At 45.5% G+C, this 20,557-nt stretch overlaps 3 non-coding genes across 3 annotated transcripts; all 3 read right to left on the reverse strand.

Annotated features, from left to right (window-relative positions):
- Positions 1 to 4,817: 4,817 nt before the first annotated feature.
- On the reverse strand, positions 4,818 to 4,903 carry TRNAY-GUA (transfer RNA tyrosine (anticodon GUA)). The gene is given in 2 exon segments: positions 4,818 to 4,853; positions 4,867 to 4,903. It is a non-coding gene; the product is annotated as a tRNA-Tyr (tRNA).
- Positions 4,904 to 11,813: 6,910 nt separating this feature from the next.
- Positions 11,814 to 11,899, reverse strand: TRNAY-GUA (transfer RNA tyrosine (anticodon GUA)). The gene is given in 2 exon segments: positions 11,814 to 11,849; positions 11,863 to 11,899. It is a non-coding gene; the product is annotated as a tRNA-Tyr (tRNA).
- A 7,567-nt stretch (positions 11,900 to 19,466) lies between these two features.
- TRNAD-GUC (transfer RNA aspartic acid (anticodon GUC)) lies at positions 19,467 to 19,552 on the reverse strand. Its single transcript is given in 2 exon segments — positions 19,467 to 19,502; positions 19,516 to 19,552. It is a non-coding gene; the product is annotated as a tRNA-Asp (tRNA).
- Positions 19,553 to 20,557: the final 1,005 nt, after the last annotated feature.

Genomic DNA, 20,557 nt, shown 5'->3' on the forward strand with positions numbered 1-20,557 from the left:
GCAAAAGTCCTTTGAGCCGGATTTGAACCAGCGACGAGCTATCGAAGGCTTGGCAAATCATTCTCTAGCAAACTCAATACGAGCTTCCACTTCAACCGTCGACTTGTAAACATCTCTTGCAATTCGTGCAAAATACTACAAATTTGGCTTGTGAGGTTCCCGAATTGAGTAAAAGCACATCAGTTCCCAATTAAAAAAATGACCCCCTCCGCAGTCTCCCGCATGTTACTGACCACCATACTAAGGGGGAAAAGTTGAAAGGCGCGCCTTCTGGCTATCTCCTCAGAGTATTCAGCCGTGCTGGGCCTTGACAATATTTTAATATCTTGGATGGTGTATACTGTTCTCTCATTTCCCTTGAGAAATCAAGATTGTCAAGGGGATTCTGCTGTTTTGCCAGTTCATAGCAAGAGATGGGGATCCGAAACACCTCACAGGAAACCAATGAAGATTGGTGTTGGACAGAAACATAACGTGGCCACAGCCTCAAAGCAAAAGGCATCTATTTTCAGTGATGAAATATAATATAATTATAAATTGTCTGTTATTTTATTTTCCAAGTATTTTACTTTCCAAGTATTCAATAAAATTTGCATTTGGCAAAAGTCCTTCGAGCTGGATTTGAACCAGCGACCTAAGGATGCCTGTTTTACCACTACAGTCCTCCGCTCTACCAACTGAGCTTTCGAAGGCTTGGCAAATCATTCTCTAGCAAACTCAATACGAGCTTCCACTTCAACCGTCGACTTATAAACATCTCTTGCAATTCGTGCAAAATACTACAAATTTGGCTTGTGAGGTTCCCGAATTGAGTAAAAGCACATCAGTTCCCAATTAAAAAAATGACCCCCTGCGCAGTCTCCCGCATGTTAATGACCACCATACTAAGGGGGAAAAGTTGAAAGGCGGCGCCTCACAGGCCATCTCCTCAGAGTATTCAGCCGTGTTGGGCCTTGACAATATTTTAATATCTTGGATGGTGTATAGTGTTCTCTCATTTCCCTTGAGAAATCAAGATTGTCAAGGGGATTCTGCTGTTTTGCCAGTTCATAGCAAGAGATGGGGATCCAAAACACCTGACAGGAAACCAATGAAGATTCATGTTGGACAGAAAAATAACGTGGCCACAGCCTCAAAGCAAAAGGCATCTATTTTCAGTGATGAAATATAATATAATTATAAATTGTCTGTTATTTTACTTTCCAAGTATTTTACTTTCCAAGTATTCAATAAAATGTGCATTTGGCAAAAGTCCTTTGAGCCGGATTTGAACCAGCGACCTAAGGATGCCTGTTTTACCACTACAGTCCTCCGCTCTACCAACTGAGCTATCGAAGGCTTGGCAAATCAACTCTAGCAAACTCAATACGAGCTTCCACTTCAACCGTCGACTTGTAAACATCTCTTGCAATTCGTGCAAAATACTACAAATTTGGCTTGTGAGGTTCCCGAATTGAGTAAAAGCACATCAGTTCCCAATTAAAAAAATGACCCCCTCCGCAGTCTCCCGCATGTTACTGACCACCATACTAAGGGGGAAAAGTTGAAAGGCGGCACCTCACAGGCCATCTCCTCAGAGTATTCAGCCGCGTTGGGCCTTGACAATATTTTAATATCTTGGATGGTGTACAGTGTTCTCTCATTTCCCTTGAGAAATCAAGATTGTCAAGGGGATTCTGCTGTTTTGCCAGTTCATAGCAAGAGATGGGGATCCAAAACACCTCACAGGAAACCAATGAAGATTCGTGTTGGACAGAAAAATAACATGGTCACAGCCTCAAAGCAAAAGGCATCTATTTTCAGTGATGAAATATAATATAATTATAAATTGTCTGTTATTTTACTTTCCAAGTATTTTACTTTCCAAGTATTCAATAAAATGTGCATTTGGCAAAAGTCCTTTGAGCCGGATTTGAACCAGCGACGAGCTATCGAAGGCTTGGCAAATCATTCTCTAGCAAACTCAATACGAGCTTCCACTTCAACCGTCGACTTGTAAACAACTCTTGCAATTCGTGCAAAATACTACAAATTTGGCTTGTGAGGTTCCCGAATTGAGTAAAAGCACATCAGTTCCCAATTAAAAAAATGACCCCCTCCGCAGTCTCCCGCATGTTACTGACCACCATACTAAGGGGGAAAAGTTGAAAGGCGCACCTCACAGGCCATCTCCTCAGAGTATTCAGCCGTGTTGGGCCTTGACAATATTTTAATATCTTGGATGGTGTAAAGTCCTTCAAGCCGGATTTGAACCAGCGACCTAAGGATGCCTGTTTTACTACTACAGTCCTCCGCACTACCAACTGAGCTATCGAAGGCTTGGCAAATCAGTCTCTAGCAAGCTCAATACGAGCTTCCACTTCAACCGTCGACATTCAAACATCTCTTGCAATTCGTGCAAAATACTACAAATTTGGCTTGTGAGGTTCCCGAATTGAGTAAAAGCACATCAGTTCACAATTAAAAAAATGACCCCCTCCGCAGTCTCCCGCATGTTACTGACCACCATACAAAGGAGGAAAAGTTGAAAGGCGGCGCCTCACAGGCAATCTCCTCAGAGTATTCATCAGTGTTCGGCCTTGACAATATTTTAATATCTTGGATGGTGTATAGTGTTCTCCCATTTCCCTTGAGAAATCAAGATTGTCAAGGGGATTCTGCTGTTTTGTCAGTTCATAGCAAGAGATGGGGATCCAAAATACCTCACAGGAAACCAACGAAGATTGGTGTCGGACAGAAAAATAACGTGGCCACAGCCTCAAAGCAAAAGGCATCTATTTTCAGTGATGAAATATAATATAATTATAAATTGTCTGTTATTTTACTTTCCAAGTATTTTACTTTCCAAGTATTCAATAAAATGTGCATTTGGCAAAAGTCCTTCGAGCCGGATTTGAACCAGCGACCTAAGGATGCCTGTTTTACCACTACAGTCCTCCGCTTTACCAACTGAGCTATCGAAGGCTTGACAAATTGTTCTCTAGCAAACTCAATACGAGCTTCCACTTCAACCGTCGACTTGTAAACATCTCTTGCAATTCGTGCAAAATACTACAAATTTGGCTTGTGACGTTCCCGAATTGAGTAAAAGCACATCAGTTCCCAATTAAAAAAATGACCCCCTCCGCAGTCTCCCGCATGTTACTGACCACCATACTAAGGGGGAAAAGTTGAAAGGCGGCGCCTCACAGGCCATCTCCTCAGAGTATTCAGCCGTGTTGGGCCTTGACAATATTTTAATATCTTGGATGGTGTATACTGTTCTCTCATTTCCCTTGAGAAATCAAGATTGTCAAGGGGATTCTGCTGTTTTGCCAGTTCATAGCAAGAGATGGGGATCCGAATCACCTCACAGGAAACCAATGAAGATTGGTTTTGGACAGAAACATAACGTGGCCACAGCCTCAAAGCAAAAGGCATCTATTTTCAGTGATGAAATATAATATAATTATAAATTGTCTGTTATTTTACTTTCCAAGTATTTTACTTTCGAAGTATTCAATAAAATGTGCATTTGGCAAAAGTCCTTCGAGCCGGATTTCAACCAACGACCTAAGGATGCCTGTTTTACCACTACAGTCTTCCGCTCTACCAACTGAGCTATCGAAGGCTTGGCAAATCAACTCTAGCAAACTCAATACGAGCTTCCACTTCAACCGTCGACTTGTAAACATCTCTTGCAATTCGGGCAAAAAACTACAAATTTGGCTTGTGAGGTTCCCGAATTGAGTAAAAGCACATCAGTTCCCAATTAAAAAAATGACCCCCTCCGCAGTCTCCCGCATGTTACTGACCACCATACTAAGGGGGAAAAGTTGAAAGGCGGCACCTCACAGGCCATCTCCTCAGAGTATTCAGCCGCGTTGGGCCTTGACAATATTTTAATATCTTGGATGGTGTATAGTGTTCTCTCATTTCCCTTGAGAAATCAAGATTGTCAAGGGGATTCTGCTGTTTTGCCAGTTCATAGCAAGAGATGGGGATCCAAAACACCTCACAGGAAACCAATGAAGATTCGTGTTGGACAGAAAAATAACATGGTCACAGCCTCAAAGCAAAAGGCATCTATTTTCAGTGATGAAATATAATATAATTATAAATTGTCTGTTATTTTACTTTCCAAGTATTTTACTTTCCAAGTATTCAATAAAATTTGCATTTGGCAAAAGTCCTTTGAGTCGGATTTGAACCAGCGACCTAAGGATGCCTGTTGTGCCACTGCAGTCCTCCGCTCTACCAACTGAGCTATCGAAGGCTTGGCAAATCATTCTCTAGCAAACTCAATACGAGCTTCCACTTCAACCGTCGACTTGTAACCATCTCTTGCAATTCGTGCAAAATACTACAAATTTGGCTTGTGAGGTTCCCGAATTGAGTAAAAGCACATCAGTTCCCAATTAAAAAAATGACCCCCTCCGCAGTCTCCCGCATGTTACTGACCACCATACTAAGGGGGAAAAGTTGAAAGGCGGCACCTCACAGGCCATCTCCTCAGAGTATTCAGCCGCGTTGGGCCTTGACAATATTTTAATATCTTGGATGGTGTATAGTGTTCTCTCATTTTCCTTGAGAAATCAAGATTGTCAAGGGGATTATGCTGTTTTGCCAGTTCATAGCAAGAGATGGGGATCAAAAAAACACCTCACAGGAAACCAAAGAAGATTGGTGTTGGACAGAAAAATAATGTGGCCACAGCCTCAAAGTAAAAGGCATCTATTTTCAGTGATGAAATATAATATAATTATAAATTGTCTGTTATGTTATTTTCCAAGTATTTTACTTTCCAAGTATTCAATAAAATGTGCATTTGGCAAAAGTCCTTCGAGCCGGATTTGAACCAGCGACCTAAGGATGCCTGTTTTACCACTACAGTCCTCCGCTCTACCAACTGAGCTATCAAAGGCTTGACAAATCGCTCTCTAGCAAACTCAATACGAGCTTCCACTTCAACCGTCGACTTGTAAACATCTCTTGCAATTCGTGCAAAATACTACAAATTTGGCTTGTGACGTTCCCGAATTGAGTAAAAGCACATCAGTTCCCAATTAAAAAAATGACCCCCTCCGCAGTCTCCCGCATGTTACTGACCACCATACTAAGGGGGAAAAGTTGAAAGGCGCGCCTCACAGGCCATCTCCTCAGAGTATTCAGCCGTGTTGGGCCTTGACAATATTTTAATATCTTGGATGGTGTATACTGTTCTCTCATTTCCCTTGAGAAATCAAGATTGTCAAGGGGATTCTGCTGTTTTGCCAGTTCATAGCAAGAGATGGGGATCCAAAACACCTGACAGGAAACCAATGAAGATTCGTGTTGGACAGAAAAATAACGTGGCCACAGCCTCAAAGCAAAAGGCATCTATTTTCAGTGATGAAATATAATATAATTATAAATTGTCTGTTATTTTACTGTCCAAGTATTTTACTTTCCAAGTACTCAATAAAATGTGCATTTGGCAAAAGTCCTTTGAGCCGGATTTGAACCAGCGACCTAAGGATGCCTGTTTTACCATTACAGTCCTGCGCTCTACCAACTGAGCTATCGAAGGCTTGGCAAATCAACTCTAGCAAACTCAATACTGTTACCCGGGACTCAAGGGGTTAACGCTCGTGAGCCCCCTCCGTTGGAAAGGCGGAGTTTGACTGGGCAAGGGGGTTATGGGGCACGTGCGCTGCGAATGCCAGTTCCTGTTTGGTTGTGAAAGAATAAAGAAGGTCCTCCTATCTCTCCGTGTGTGCGTCTTTCATTTGGGCCTAGATCCCTAGGTAACATTTGGCGACGAGGATCTCTCCCGCGCACCGGAGTCCTCCTCCTACGGCAGTCCGCCTGTGGTGGCCGATCCAGCGAGCCTCCTCCTCCTGCTCCACCTCCGCGCAACACGGCACTCCGCCGAATCCGCCTTGCCGGACCTCCTCCGTCGAACCTCCGCGGAAGCGACCCCGCCCGCGCACGCGCGGGCCTTCTCTCCCAGGCGCCATGAGCACCTCCAACCCTGGGTCCAACCCGGGGTCCAGCCAGGGCTCGCCTCAACTGCCGCGGGTGGCGAAGTCGATTCAACTACGACTGCCCCCGCCGTTCACTATGACTCCTCAGGCCACCAAAGGCCCCAGATGGACCGACTGGATGGACGATTTTCGACACTTCGTGAGAGGTTCCGGCGACGGGGACTCCCCCAATATGAGAGACATTTTCCTTAACCTGGTAGGGGGAGAGATCAAAACGGTCGTCAAGGCCATTCCGCCCGCAGACCAGGACACTTTTCCCAAGCTGATCGGCGCTTTGGACAAACTGCTTATCATCGAAGTCAATCGGGACTATGAAAGATACCTGTTCAATCAATGCACCCAACTCCCGCAAGAGACCGTCGACGAATTCATCACACGTCTACGGGTGAAAGGGGCGAACTGCCAATTTGATGCGTTCTCGTTAGAGGAAGCTATCCGGCTGAGGGTGATCGAGGGATGCCTCTCCCCCGCACTCAAGAAACAGCTCCTCAAGAAACCGCTCACCATGCCCGAGGTCAGTGAACTCGCCCGCATCCACGAGAGGGTGGATGCGCAGGCCTCAGCCATGGGCCACTCCAACAACGCGAAAGTGGACTCAGGGGAATTCGTGGCCGCCATACTGCCCCCCCGTCAAGGCGACAGGGGCCCTCAGCCATATAGACCACCGATTGCCCCGTCGATGTCAACCCCGCGTCTGCAAAGACAGTGCTACCGCTGCGGGATGTCCTTCCCCCACTCAGGGTCCTGCCCAGCCCTGTCCCAGCGATGTACCAACTGCGGGAGAGAAGGACACTTTCACTCCGTCTGCAGGGAGGGCGTACCATTTCCACCGATGCGGCCCCAGGCGGCCCCCAGAATGCCGTTCCGCCCGCAACCCCTGCAATACAGCCAGCCGAGACCATATCAACAGGGCCTCGGCCAGAGGCGTTACGTTCGTGCGATGGACGAATACCTAGCGGCAGGATATGCCCCTCCGTATGACCAGGCCGAACAGCCCAGACATTTCACAGACGAATACGACAACCCGCCTGCAGAATACAGGCCGGAAACCCTCTGCCAAGACGACCAGGCGGCGGCCTACTACGCGCCGCAGGACCACTACGACCAGGATGAGTTCGTGAACCTCATCCTCGACAACAAAGAGGCCAGGGAGGCCCCGCAGATCCCGCTCAAGATGGCGAATTGCCAATTTCAATTTATGATCGACTCTGGGGCCACAGTGAACATCATGGGCGAACAAGACTACGTCAGGATACCATGCCCGCCACAACTCAGTCCGTCTCGCTCCAGAATCTTCCAGTGGGGTGCCGCCACCCCGCTCCAAACGGTGGGTCAATTCACCCAGTGCCTTCTCCTGAATGGGCAGCAAGTCGATGCGACCATTCACGTGATACGGTCCCTCGCCAAGAGCCGATGCCTCCTTAGCTACCACACGGCGTCGCACCTCGGACTGATCGAAATTCACGTGAATGCGGGAGACGTGATCACTGCCGCAGCGGCCAAACCCGGCCAGGGGAACACGGTAGATGCGATTGCCTATCATCAAACTCAATCGCTCGTCTCACAAGAAGACATCGCGGAGGCCTTCCCCAAGCTCTGCGTGGGGCTAGGAAAACTACGGGGACCCCCCATCCGGCTCCACATTGACCCTAACGTGCGTCCAGTGCCGCAACATCCCAGAAGGGTCGGATTCCACCTTCAGGAGACAGTTTCGGAGGCGCTCCAGCAACTGCTCCGCGACGACATTATTGAACCGGCGACGGGGCCGACGCCGTGGGTGTCCCCCCTTGTGGTGGTACCCAAGGAAGGGGGTAAGATCCGTTTGTGTGTGGACATGCGGGTGGCCAACACGGCGATTCAACGGGAGCGACACCCGGGACCATGTATTGAGGACATGATTGTGCTGCTGAACAGTGCCCAAATGTTCTCCAAACTGGACTTAAATCAGGGATACCATCAGCTGGAGCTCCACCCTGATTCCCGGCCCATAACCACGTTTGCGACACACGATGGGCTCTTTAGATACCGGAGGCTGAACTTTGGAATCTCGTCTGCCGCTGAGATCTTCCAGGAAGCTATACGCCAGATCATCCGACCTATCAAGGGGGCTCTCAATTACAGCGACGACATTCTCGTCTTTGGATCGTCCAAGGAATCCCATGACAGGGCTCTACACGACACATGCGAAGCCCTTCAGAGTGCCGGCCTCACGCTCAACATATCAAAATGCCGGTTCAGCAAAACAAAACTCAAGTTCTTTGGACATATCTTCTCCAAGGACGGCATGCTGCCTGACCCCGAGAAGGTCGAGACGATCACCAACCTCGCCGAGCCCCGACAAGTGGCGGACGTCCGCTCGTTCCTTGGCATGGCAGGATACTGTGCGAGGTACATCCCCCACTATGCCTCCATCACAGACCCGCTGAGGAAACTGCTACAGAAGGAGTCGCCGTTTGAATGGACACAGGCCTGCCAACAGGCTTTTGCGGACATCAAGCAAGCCCTCGCCGAGGCCCATCGCCTCGCATATTTCAACCCACAGTGGCACACCGAGGTGGTAGTCGATGCCAGCCCCGTAGGCCTCGGCGCCATTCTGGCCCAAACCAGTGGCGCGGATGTTAACCCCAGACACGTGATCGCATACGCGAGCCGAGCGCTATCAACACCTGAACTAGCCTACTCCCAAGCCGAGAAGGAGAGCTTGGCAGCGGTCTGGGCGTGTGAGCATTTTCATAACTTTATAATCGGAAAGAAGTTTACGCTGATCACTGATCATCAGGCACTCCTCTCATTGTTTGGGAACCCGCATACCAAGATGCCACCAAGGATTGAGAGGTGGGGCATCCGCCTCCAGGAATACGATTACGATATCGTACACCGCCCGGGGGGCGACCTTAACCCCGCTGACTACCTCTCCCGACACCCAGTAGGGGCCCCGCTGGCACGGAAGGGTGACGTTGCGTATGTGCAATATGTGGCGGCTCAGGCACTGCCCCCGGCACTATCACTTGAAAGGGTAGCGGCCGCATCGGCAGCCGATCCGACGACAGCCCTGGCGATCAGCCTCACGACGGCCAACAAGTGGAAAGATTACCACAGAGCCACTCTAGCTCACCCGGGCGTGAACAAGCAAGAAATCGAACGGCTAGCCAGGGTCCATGGTGAACTGGCGGTAAAGGACGATAACATTCTGCTCAGAGGGTGCAGGATCGTCATCCCTGCCACACTCAGGAGCGAGGTGGTCAGCATAGCTCATGAAGGTCACAGGGGAGCTGAGAACACAAAGAAGCAGCTCAGATGCCATGTGTGGTTCCCCTTCCTGGACGCAGCTGTGGACGAGTGGGTGAAGAACTGCCACGCCTGTCAGTGCACAGCCCCTGCAGAACGTCCGCCCCCGCTCCAACACACTCAAATACCTGAGCACCCATGGGAACGAGTAGCCATGGATTTTTACGGGCCCACTGAAGCGGGCGACTACATTCTGCTCTTCGTGGATGAACACTCAAGATTCCCGATTGCCAAGAGAGTCAGTTCCACAGCATTCTCTCAAGTTGCGGCAACGATAGAAGAGGTCTTTAGTGAGTGGGGGATCCCCAAGTGGGTCAAATCCGACAACGGACCACCGTTCTGTGGACACGAATTTGGGACATTGGCAGAGCACCTGGGGTTCAGGCACATGAAGATCACACCACGCCACCCCCAGGCTAATGGAATGGCGGAGCGATTTATGGCATCGATTAAGAAGGCCATTCAGAGGGCACGGCTGGACGCCGTTGATACACACCAAGCGCTATGCCGCCTGTTAAGAGACTACAGGAACACTCCTCATGAGGTCACAAATAAGACGCCTGCAGAGCTCATGTTCAGATATGAGGTGCGAACTCGCATCCCGAGGAGTACGGTGCAGGCTGAGCCGGCCGACCAAGATCTGCTCCAGAGAGATGCGGTGGCAAAAGAGATTGCGAGGCGTCGCACCGATGCACGAAGAGGAGCGGTGCTGCCGGAGCTCCAGGTGGGAGACGAAGTCCTGGTACAGCAGCCGGCAAGCAGGAAGACAGACCCGCGGTTTGCTCCAAGCCCCATGAGGATTGTTGCCATGAAAGGCACGATGGTGACGGCGGAAGATGAGAACAGGACCATCACCAGAAACTGTCAGCAGTTCAGGCCGTATGCAAGGAGAGAGCCCACGGAAGGAACCCAAAGGGCACTTTCACCGGAACCACGGATGCAGAGGGATGATGAGTGGTTTCCCCCGGAAGGGGACCCCCGGGACATGGCCCAGAGTGAAGTGATTGAAGAGGAGCCCGATCTGGGGACTCGAGGTGAGAGGCCGAGACGGCTCATAAAGAAGCCGATGAGACTTGTTGAGGAGTGTTGAGTTATTTGTTGAGACACAGCGTGTCAAGTTGATGTTTGGACATATTGTCCGGGGGTAGTGTTACCCGGGACTCAAGGGGTTAACGCTCGTGAGCCCCCTCCGTTGGAAAGGCGGAGTTTGACTGGGCAAGGGGGTTATGGGGCACGTGCGCTGCGAATGCCAGTTCCTGTTTGGTTGTGAAAGAATAAAGAAGGTCCTCCTATCTCTCCGTGTGTGCGTCTTTCATTTGGGCCTAGATCCCTAGGTAACAAATACGAGCTTCCACTTCAACCGTCGACTTGTAAACATCTCTTGCAATTCGTGCAAAATACTACAAATTTGGCTTGTGAGGTTCCCGAATTGAGTAAAAGCACATCAGTTCCCAATTAAAAAAATGACCCCCTCCGCAGTCTCCCGCATGTTACTGACCACCATACTAAGGGGGAAAAGTTGAAAGGCGGCACCTCACAGGCCATCTCCTCAGAGTATTCAGCCGCGTTGGGCCTTGACAATATTTTAATATCTTGGATGGTGTATAGTGTTCTCTCATTTCCCTTGAGAAATCAAGATTGTCAAGGGGATTCTGCTGTTTTGCCAGTTCATAGCAAGAGATGGGGATCCAAAACACCTCACAGGAAACCAATGAAGATTCGTGTTGGACAGAAAAATAACATGGTCACAGCCTCAAAGCAAAAGGCATCTATTTTCAGTGATGAAATATAATATAATTATAAATTGTCTGTTATTTTACTTTCCAAGTATTTTACTTTCCAAGTATTCAATAAAATGTGCATTTGGCAAAAGTCCTTCGAGACGGATTTGAACCAGCGACCTAAGGATGCCTGTTTTACCACTACAGTCCTCCACTCTACCAACTGAGCTATCGAAGGCTTGGCAAATCAGTCTCTAGCAAGCTCAATACGAGCTTCCACTTCAACCGTCGACATTCAAACATCTCTTGCAATTCGTGCAAAATACTCCTAAATTTGGCTTGTGAGGTTCCCGAATTGAGTAAAAGCACATCAGTTCACAATTAAAAAAATGACCCCCTCCGCAGTCTCCCGCATGTTACTGACCACCATACTAAGGAGGAAAAGTTGAAAGGCGGCGCCTCACAGGCCATCTCCTCAGAGTATTCATCAGTGTTCGGCCTTGACAATATTTTAATATCTTGGATGGTGTATAGTGTTCTCCCATTTCCCTTGAGAAATCAAGATTGTCAAGGGGATTCTGCTGTTTTGTCAGTTCATAGCAAGAGATGGGGATCCAAAATACCTCACAGGAAACCAACGAAGATTGGTGTCGGACAGAAAAATAACGTGGCCACAGCCTCAAAGCAAAAGGCATCTATTTTCAGTGATGAAATATAATATAATTATAAATTGTCTGTTATATTACTTTCCAAGTATTTTACTTTCCAAGTATTCAATAAAATGTGCATTTGGCAAAAGTCCTTCGAGCCGGATTTGAACCAGCGACCTAAGGATGCCTGTTTTACCACTACAGTCCTCCGCTCTACCAACTGAGCTATCGAAGGCTTGACAAATCGTTCTCTAGCAAACTCAATACGAGCTTCCACTTCAACCGTCGACTTGTAAACATCTCTTGCAATTCGTGCAAAATACTACAAATTTGGCTTGTGAGGTTCCCGATTTGAGTAAAAGCACATCAGTTCCCAATTAAAAAATTGACCCCCTCCGCAGTCTCCCGCATGTTACTGACCACCATACTAAGGGGGAAAAGTTGAAAGGCGGCACCTCACAGGCCATCTCCTCAGAGTATTCAGCCGCGTTGGGCCTTGACAATATTTTAATATCTTGGATGGTGTATAGTGTTCTCTCATTTTCCTTGAGAAATCAAGATTGTCAAGGGGATTATGCTGTTTTGCCAGTTCATAGCAAGAGATGGGGATCAAAAAAACACCTCACAGGAAACCAAAGAAGATTGGTGTTGGACAGAAAAATAATGTGGCCACAGCCTCAAAGCAAAAGGCATCTATTTTCAGTGATGAAATATAATATAATTATAAATTGTCTGTTATGTTATTTTCCAAGTATTTTACTTTCCAAGTATTCAATAAAATTTGCATTTGGCAAAAGTCCTTCGAGCCGGATTTGAACCAGCGACCTAAGGATGCCTGTTTTACCACTACAGTCCTCTCCTCTACCAACTGAGCTATCGAAGGCTTGGCAAACCGTTCTCTAGAAAGCTCAATTCGAGCTTCCACTTCAACCGTCGACATGCAAACATCTCTTGCAATTCGTGCAAAATACTACAAATTTGGCTTGTGAGGTTCCCGAATTGAGTAAAAGCACATCAGTTCCCAATTAAAAAAATGACCGCCTCCGCAGTCTCCCGCATGTTACTGACCACCATACTGAGGAGGAAAAGTTGAAAGGCGGCGCCTCACAGGCCATCTCCTCAGAGTATTCATCAGTGTTCGGCCTTGACAATATTTTAATATCTTGGATGGTGTATGGTGTTCTCCCATTTCCCTTGAGAAATCAAGGTTGTCAAGGGGATTCTGCTGTTTTGTCAGTTCATAGCAAGAGATGGGGATCCAAAACACCTCACAGGAAACCAACGAAGATTGGTGTCGGACAGAAAAATAACGTGGCCACAGCCTCAAAGCAAAAGGCATCTATTTTCAGTGATGAAATATAATATAATTATAAATTGTCTGTTATTTTACTTTCCAAGTATTTTACTTTCCAAGTATTCAATAAAATTTGCATTTGGCAAAAGTCCTTCGAGCCGGATTTGAACCAGCGACCTAAGGATGCCTGTTTTACCACTACAGTACCAACTGAGCTATCGAAGGCTTGGCAAATCATTCTCTAGCAAACTCAATACGAGCTTCCACTTCAACCGTCGACTTGTAAACATCTCTTGCAATTCGTGCAAAATACTACAAATTTGGCTTGTGAAGTTCCCGAATTGAGTAAAAGCACATCAGTTCCCGATTAAAAAAATGACCCCCTCCGCAGTCTCCCGCATGTTAATGACCACCATACTAAGGGGGAAAAGTTGAAAGGCGCGCCTCACAGGCCATCTCCTCAGAGTATTCAGCCGTGTTGGGCCTTGACAATATTTTAATATCTTGGATGGTGTATAGTGTTCTCCCATTTCCCTTGAGAAATCAAGATTGTCAAGGGGATTCTGCTGTTTTGCCAGTTCATAGCAAGAGATGGGGATCCAAAACACCTGACAGGAAACCAATGAAGATTCGTGTTGGACAGAAAAATAACGTGGCCACAGCCTCAAAGCAAAAGGCATCTATTTTCAGTGATGAAATATAATATAATTATAAATTGTCTGTTATTTTATTTTCCAAGCATTTTACTTTCCAAGTATTCAATAAAATGTGCATTTGGCAAAAGTCCTTCAATCTGGATTTGAACCAGCGACTTAAGGATGCCTGTTTTACCACTACAGTCCTCTGCTCTACCAACTGAGCTATCGAAGGCTTGGCAAATCAGTCTCTAGCAAGCTCAATACGAGCTTCCACTTCAACCGTCGACATTCAAACATCTCTTGCAATTTGTGCAAAATACTACAAATTTGGCTTGTGAGGTTCCCGAATTGAGTGAAAGCACATCAGTTCACAATTAAAAAAATGAACCCCTCCGCAGTCTCCCGCATGTTACTGACCACCATACTAAGGGGGAAAAGTTGAAAGGCGGCACCTCACAGGCCATCTCCTCAGAGTATTCAGCCGCGTTGGGCCTTGACAATATTTTAATATCTTGGATGGTGTATAGTGTTCTCTCATTTTCCTTGAGAAATCAAGATTGTCAAGGGGATTCTGCTGTTTTGCCAGTTCATAGCAAGAGATGGGGATCCAAAACACCTCACAGGTAAACAAATGAAGATTCGTGTTGGACAGAAAAATAACGTGGTCACAGCCTCAAAGCAAAAGGCATCTATTTTCAGTGATGAAATATAATATAATTATAAATTGTCTGTTATTTTACTTTCCAAGTATTTTACTTTCCAAGTATTCAATAAAATGTGCATTTGGCAAAAGTCCTGACCTAAGGATGCCTGTTTTACCACTACAGTCCTCCGCTCTACCAACTGAGCTATCGAAGGCTTGGCAAATCAGTCTCTAGCAAGCTCAATACGAGCTTCCACTTCAACCGTCGACATTCAAACATCTCTTGCAATTCGTGCAAAATACTACAAATTTGGCTTGTGAGGTTCCCGAATTGAGTAAAAGCACATCAGTTCACAATTAAAAAAATGACCCCCTCCGCAGTCTCCCGCATGTTACTGACCACCATACAAAGGAGGAAAAGTTGAAAGGCGGCGCCTCACAGGCCATCTCCTCAGAGTATTCATCAGTGTTCGGCCTTGACAATATTTGAATATCTTGGATGGTGTATAGTGTTCTCCCATTTCCCTTGGGAAATCAAGATTGTCAAGGGGATTCTGCTGTTTTGTCAGTTCATAGCAAGAGATGGGGATCCAAAATACCTCACAGGAAACCAACGAAGATTGGTGTCGGACAGAAAAATAACGTGGCCACAGCCTCAAAGCAAAAGGCATCTATTTTCAGTGATGAAATATAATATAATTATAAATTGTCTGTTATTTTACTTTCCAAGTATTTTACTTTCCAAGTATTCAATAAAATGTGCATTTGGCAAAAGTCCTTCGAGCCGGATTTGAACCAACGACCTAAGGATGCCTGTTTTACCACTACAGTCCTCCACTCTACCAACTGAGCTATCGAAGGCTTGACAAATCGTTCTCTAGCAAACTCAATACGAGCTTCCACTTCAACCGTCGACTTGTAAACATCTCTTGCAATTCGTGCAAAATACTACAAATTTGGCTTGTGACGTTCCCGAATTGAGTAAAAGCACATCAGTTCCCAATTAAAAAAATGACCCCCTCCGCAGTCTCCCGCATGTTACTGACCACCATACTAAGGGGGAAAAGTTGAAAGGCGGCACCTCACAGGCCATCTCCTCAGAGTATTCAGCCGTGTTGGGCCTTGACAATATTTTAATATCTTGGATGGTGTATACTGTTCTCTCATTTCCCTTGAGAAATCAAGATTGTCAAGGGGATTCTGCTGTTTTGCCAGTTCATAGCAAGAGATGGGGATCCAAAATACCTCACAGGAAACCAACGAAGATTGGTGTCGGACAGAAAAATAACGTGGCCACAGCCTCAAAGCAAAAGGCATCTATTTTCAGTGATGAAATATAATATAATTATAAATTGTCTGTTATTTTACTTTCCAAGTATTTTACTTTCCAAGTATTCAATAAAATGTGCATTTGGCAAAAGTCCTTTGAGCCGGATTTGAACCAGCGACGAGCTATCGAAGGCTTGGCAAATCATTCTCTAGCAAACTCAATACGAGCTTCCACTTCAACCGTCGACTTGTAAACATCTCTTGCAATTCGTGCAAAATACTACAAATTTGGCTTGTGAGGTTCCCGAATTGAGTAAAAGCACATCAGTTCCCAATTAAAAAAATGACCCCCTCCGCAGTCTCCCGCATGTTACTGACCACCATACTAAGGGGGAAAAGTTGAAAGGCGCGCCTTCTGGCTATCTCCTCAGAGTATTCAGCCGTGTTGGGCCTTGACAATATTTTAATATCTTGGATGGTGTATACTGTTCTCTCATTTCCCTTGAGAAATCAAGATTGTCAAGGGGATTCTGCTGTTTTGCCAGTTCATAGCAAGAGATGGGGATCCGAAACACCTCACAGGAAACCAATGAAGATTGGTGTTGGACAGAAACATAACGTGGCCACAGCCTCAAAGCAAAAGGCATCTATTTTCAGTGATGAAATATAATATAATTATAAATTGTCTGTTATTTTATTTTCCAAGTATTTTACTTTCCAAGTATTCAATAAAATTTGCATTTGGCAAAAGTCCTTCGAACTGGATTTGAACCAGCGACCTAAGGATGCCTGTTTTACCACTACAGTCCTCCGCTCTACCAACTGAGCTTTCGAAGGCTTGGCAAATCATTCTCTAGCAAACTCAATACGAGCTTCCACTTCAACCGTCGACTTATAAACATCTCTTGCAATTCGTGCAAAATACTACAAATTTGGCTTGTGAGGTTCCCGAATTGAGTAAAAGCACATCAGTTCCCAATTAAAAAAATGACCCCCTGCGCAGTCTCCCGCATGTTAATGACCACCATACTAAGGGGGAAAAGTTGAAAGGCGGCGCCTCACAGGCCATCTCCTCAGAGTGTTCAGCCGTGTTGGGCCTTGACAATATTTTAATATCTTGGATGGTGTATAGTGTTCTCTCATTTCCCTTGAGAAATCAAGATTGTCAAGGGGATTCTGCTGTTTTGCCAGTTCATAGCAAGAGATGGGGATCCGAATCACCTCACAGGAAACCAATGAAGATTGGTGTTGGACAGAAACATAACGTGGCCATAGCCTCAAAGCAAAAGGCATCTATTTTCAGTGATGAAATATAATATAATTATAAATTGTCTGTTATTTTACTTTCCAAGTATTTTACTTTCCAAGTATTCAATAAAATGTGCATTTGGCAAAAGTCCTGACCTAAGGATGCCTGTTTTACCACTACAGTCCTCCGCTCTACCAACTGAGCTATCGAAGGCTTGGAAAATCAGTCTCTAGCAAGCTCAATACGAGCTTCCACTTCAACCGTCGACATTCAAACATCTCTTGCAATTCGTGCAAAATACTACAAATTTGGCTTGTGAGGTTCCCGAATTGAGTAAAAGCACATCAGTTCACAATTAAAAAAATGACCCCCTCCGCAGTCTCCCGCATGTTACTGACCACCATACAAAGGAGGAAAAGTTGAAAGGCGGCGCCTCACAGGCCATCTCCTCAGAGTATTCATCAGTGTTCGGCCTTGACAATATTTTAATATCTTGGATGGTGTATAGTGTTCTCCCATTTCCCTTGAGAAATCAAGATTGTCAAGGGGATTCTGCTGTTTTGTCAGTTCATAGCAAGAGATGGGGATCCAAAATACCTCACAGGAAACCAACGAAGATTGGTGTCGGACAGAAAAATAACGTGGCCACAGCCTCAAAGCAAAAGGCATCTATTTTCAGTGATGAAATATAATATAATTATAAATTGTCTGTTATTTTACTTTCCAAGTATTTTACTTTCCAAGTATTCAATAAAATGTGCATTTGGCAAAAGTCCTTCGAGCCGGATTTGAACCAACGACCTAAGGATGCCTGTTTTACCACTACAGTCCTCCACTCTACCAACTGAGCTATCGAAGGCTTGACAAATCGTTCTCTAGCAAACTCAATACGAGCTTCCACTTCAACCGTCGACTTGTAAACATCTCTTGCAATTCGTGCAAAATACTACAAATTTGGCTTGTGACGTTCCCGAATTGAGTAAAAGCACATCAGTTCCCAATTAAAAAAATGACCCCCTCCGCAGTCTCCCGCATGTTACTGACCACCATACTAAGGGGGAAAAGTTGAAAGGCGGCTCCTCACAGGCCATCTCCTCAGAGTATTCAGCCGTGTTGGGCCTTGACAATATTTTAATATCTTGGATGGTGTATACTGTTCTCTCATTTCCCTTGAGAAATCAAGATTGTCAAGGGGATTCTGCTGTTTTGCCAGTTCATAGCAAGAGATGGGGATCCGAATCACCTCAGAGGAAACCAATGAAGATTGGTGTTGGACAGAAACATAACGTGGCCACAGCCTCAAAGCAAAAGGCATCTATTTTCAGTGATGAAATATAATATAATTATAAATTGTCTGTTATTTTATTTTCCAAGTATTTTACTTTCCAAGTATTCAATAAAATTTGCATTTGGCAAAAGTCCTTCGAGCCAGATTTGAACCAGCGACCTAAGGATGCCTGTTTTACCACTACAGTCCTCCGCTCTACCAACTGAGCTATCGAAGGCTTGGCAAATCATTCTCTAGCAAACTCAATACGAGCTTCCACTTCAACCGTCGACTTGTAAACATCTCTTGCAATTCGTGCAAAATACTACAAATTTGGCTTGTGAGGTTCCCGAATTGAGTAAAAGCACATCAGTTCCCAATTTAAAAAATGACCCCCTCCGCAGTCTCCCGCATGTTACTGACCACCATACTAAGGGGGAAAAGTTGAAAGGCGGCGCCTCACAGGCCATCTCCTCAGAGTATTCAGCCGCGTTGGGCCTTGACAATATTTTAATATCTTGGATGGTGTATAGTGTTCTCTCATTTCCCTTGAGAAATCAAGATTGTCAAGGGGATTCTGCTGTTTTGCCAGTTCATAGCAAGAGATGGGGATCCAAAACACCTCACAGGAAACCAATGAAGATTCGTGTTGGACAGAAAAATAACATGGTCACAGCCTCAAAGCAAAAGGCATCTATTTTCAGTGATGAAATATAATATAATTATAAATTGTCTGTTATTTTATTTTCCAAGTATTTTACTTTCCAAGTATTCAATAAAATTTGCATTTGGCAAAAGTCCTTTGAGCCGGATTTGAACCAGCGACCTAAGGATGCCTGTTTTACCACTACAGTCCTCCGCTCTACCAACTGAGCTATCGAAGGCTTGGCAAATCATTCTCTAGCAAGCTCAATACGAGCTTCCACTTCAACCGTCGACATTCAAACATCTCTTGCAATTCGTGCAAAATACTACAAATTTGGCTTGTGAGGTTCCCGAATTGAGTAAAAGCACATCAGTTCCCAATTAAAAAAATGACCCCCTCCGCAGTCTCCCGCATGTTACTGACCACCATACTAAGGGGGAAAAGTTGAAAGGCGCGCCTTCTGGCTATCTCCTCAGAGTATTCAGCCGTGTTGGGCCTTGACAATATTTTAATATCTTGGATGGTGTATACTGTTCTCTCATTTCCCTTGAGAAATCAAGATTGTCAAGGGGATTCTGCTGTTTTGCCAGTTCATAGCAAGAGATGGGGATCCGAAACACCTCACAGGAAACCAATGAAGATTGGTGTTGGACAGAAACATAACGTGGCCACAGCCTCAAAGCAAAAGGCATCTATTTTCAGTGATGAAATATAATATAATTATAAATTGTCTGTTATTTTATTTTCCAAGTATTTTACTTTCCAAGTATTCAATAAAATTTGCATTTGGCAAAAGTCCTTCGAGCTGGATTTGAACCAGCGACCTAAGGATGCCTGTTTTACCACGACAGTCCTCCGCTCTACCAACTGAGCTTTCGAAGGCTTGGCAAATCATTCTCTAGCAAACTCAATACGAGCTTCCACTTCAACCGTCGACTTATAAACATCTCATGCAATTCGTGCAAAATACTACAAATTTGGCTTGTGAGGTTCCCGAATTGAGTAAAAGCACATCAGTTCCCAATTAAAAAAATGACCCCCTGCGCAGTCTCCCGCATGTTAATGACCACCATACTAAGGGGGAAAAGTTGAAAGGCGGCGCCTCACAGGCCATCTCCTCAGAGTGTTCAGCCGTGTTGGGCCTTGACAATATTTTAATATCTTGGATGGTGTATAGTGTTCTCTCATTTCCCTTGAGAAATCAAGATTGTCAAGGGGATTCTGCTGTTTTGCCAGTTCATAGCAAGAGATGGGGATCCAAAATACCTCACAGGAAACCAATGAAGATTCATGTTGGACAGAAAAATAACGTGGCCACAGCCTCAAAGCAAAAGGCATCTATTTTCAGTGATGAAATATAATATAATTATAAATTGTCTGTTATTTTACTTTCCAAGTATTTTACTTTCCAAGTATTCAATAAAATGTGCATTTGGCAAAAGTCCTTTGAGCCGGATTTGAACCAGCGCCCTAAGGATGCCTGTTTTACCACTACAGTCCTCCGCTCTACCAACTGAGCTATCGAAGGCTTGACAAATCAACTCTAGCAAACTCAATACGAGCTTCCACTTCAACCGTCGACTTGTAGACATCTCTTGCAATTCGTGCAAAATACTACAAATTTGGCTTGTGAGGTTCCCGAATTGAGTAAAAGCACATCAGTTCCCAATTTAAAAAATGACCCCCTCCGCAGTCTCCCGCATGTTACTGACCACCATACTAAGGGGGAAAAGTTGAAAGGCGGCACCTCACAGGCCATCTCCTCAGAGTATTCAGCCGCGTTGGGCCTTGACAATATTTTAATATCTTGGATGGTGTATAGTGTTCTCTCATTTCCCTTGAGAAATCAAGATTGTCAAGGGGATTCTGCTGTTTTGCCAGTTCATA

Source organism: Ambystoma mexicanum, chromosome 1p (genome assembly GCF_040938575.1).
Source record: "Ambystoma mexicanum isolate Mex_15411 chromosome 1p, UKY_AmexF1_1, whole genome shotgun sequence".
Classification (NCBI taxonomy): domain Eukaryota; kingdom Metazoa; phylum Chordata; class Amphibia; order Caudata; family Ambystomatidae; genus Ambystoma; species Ambystoma mexicanum.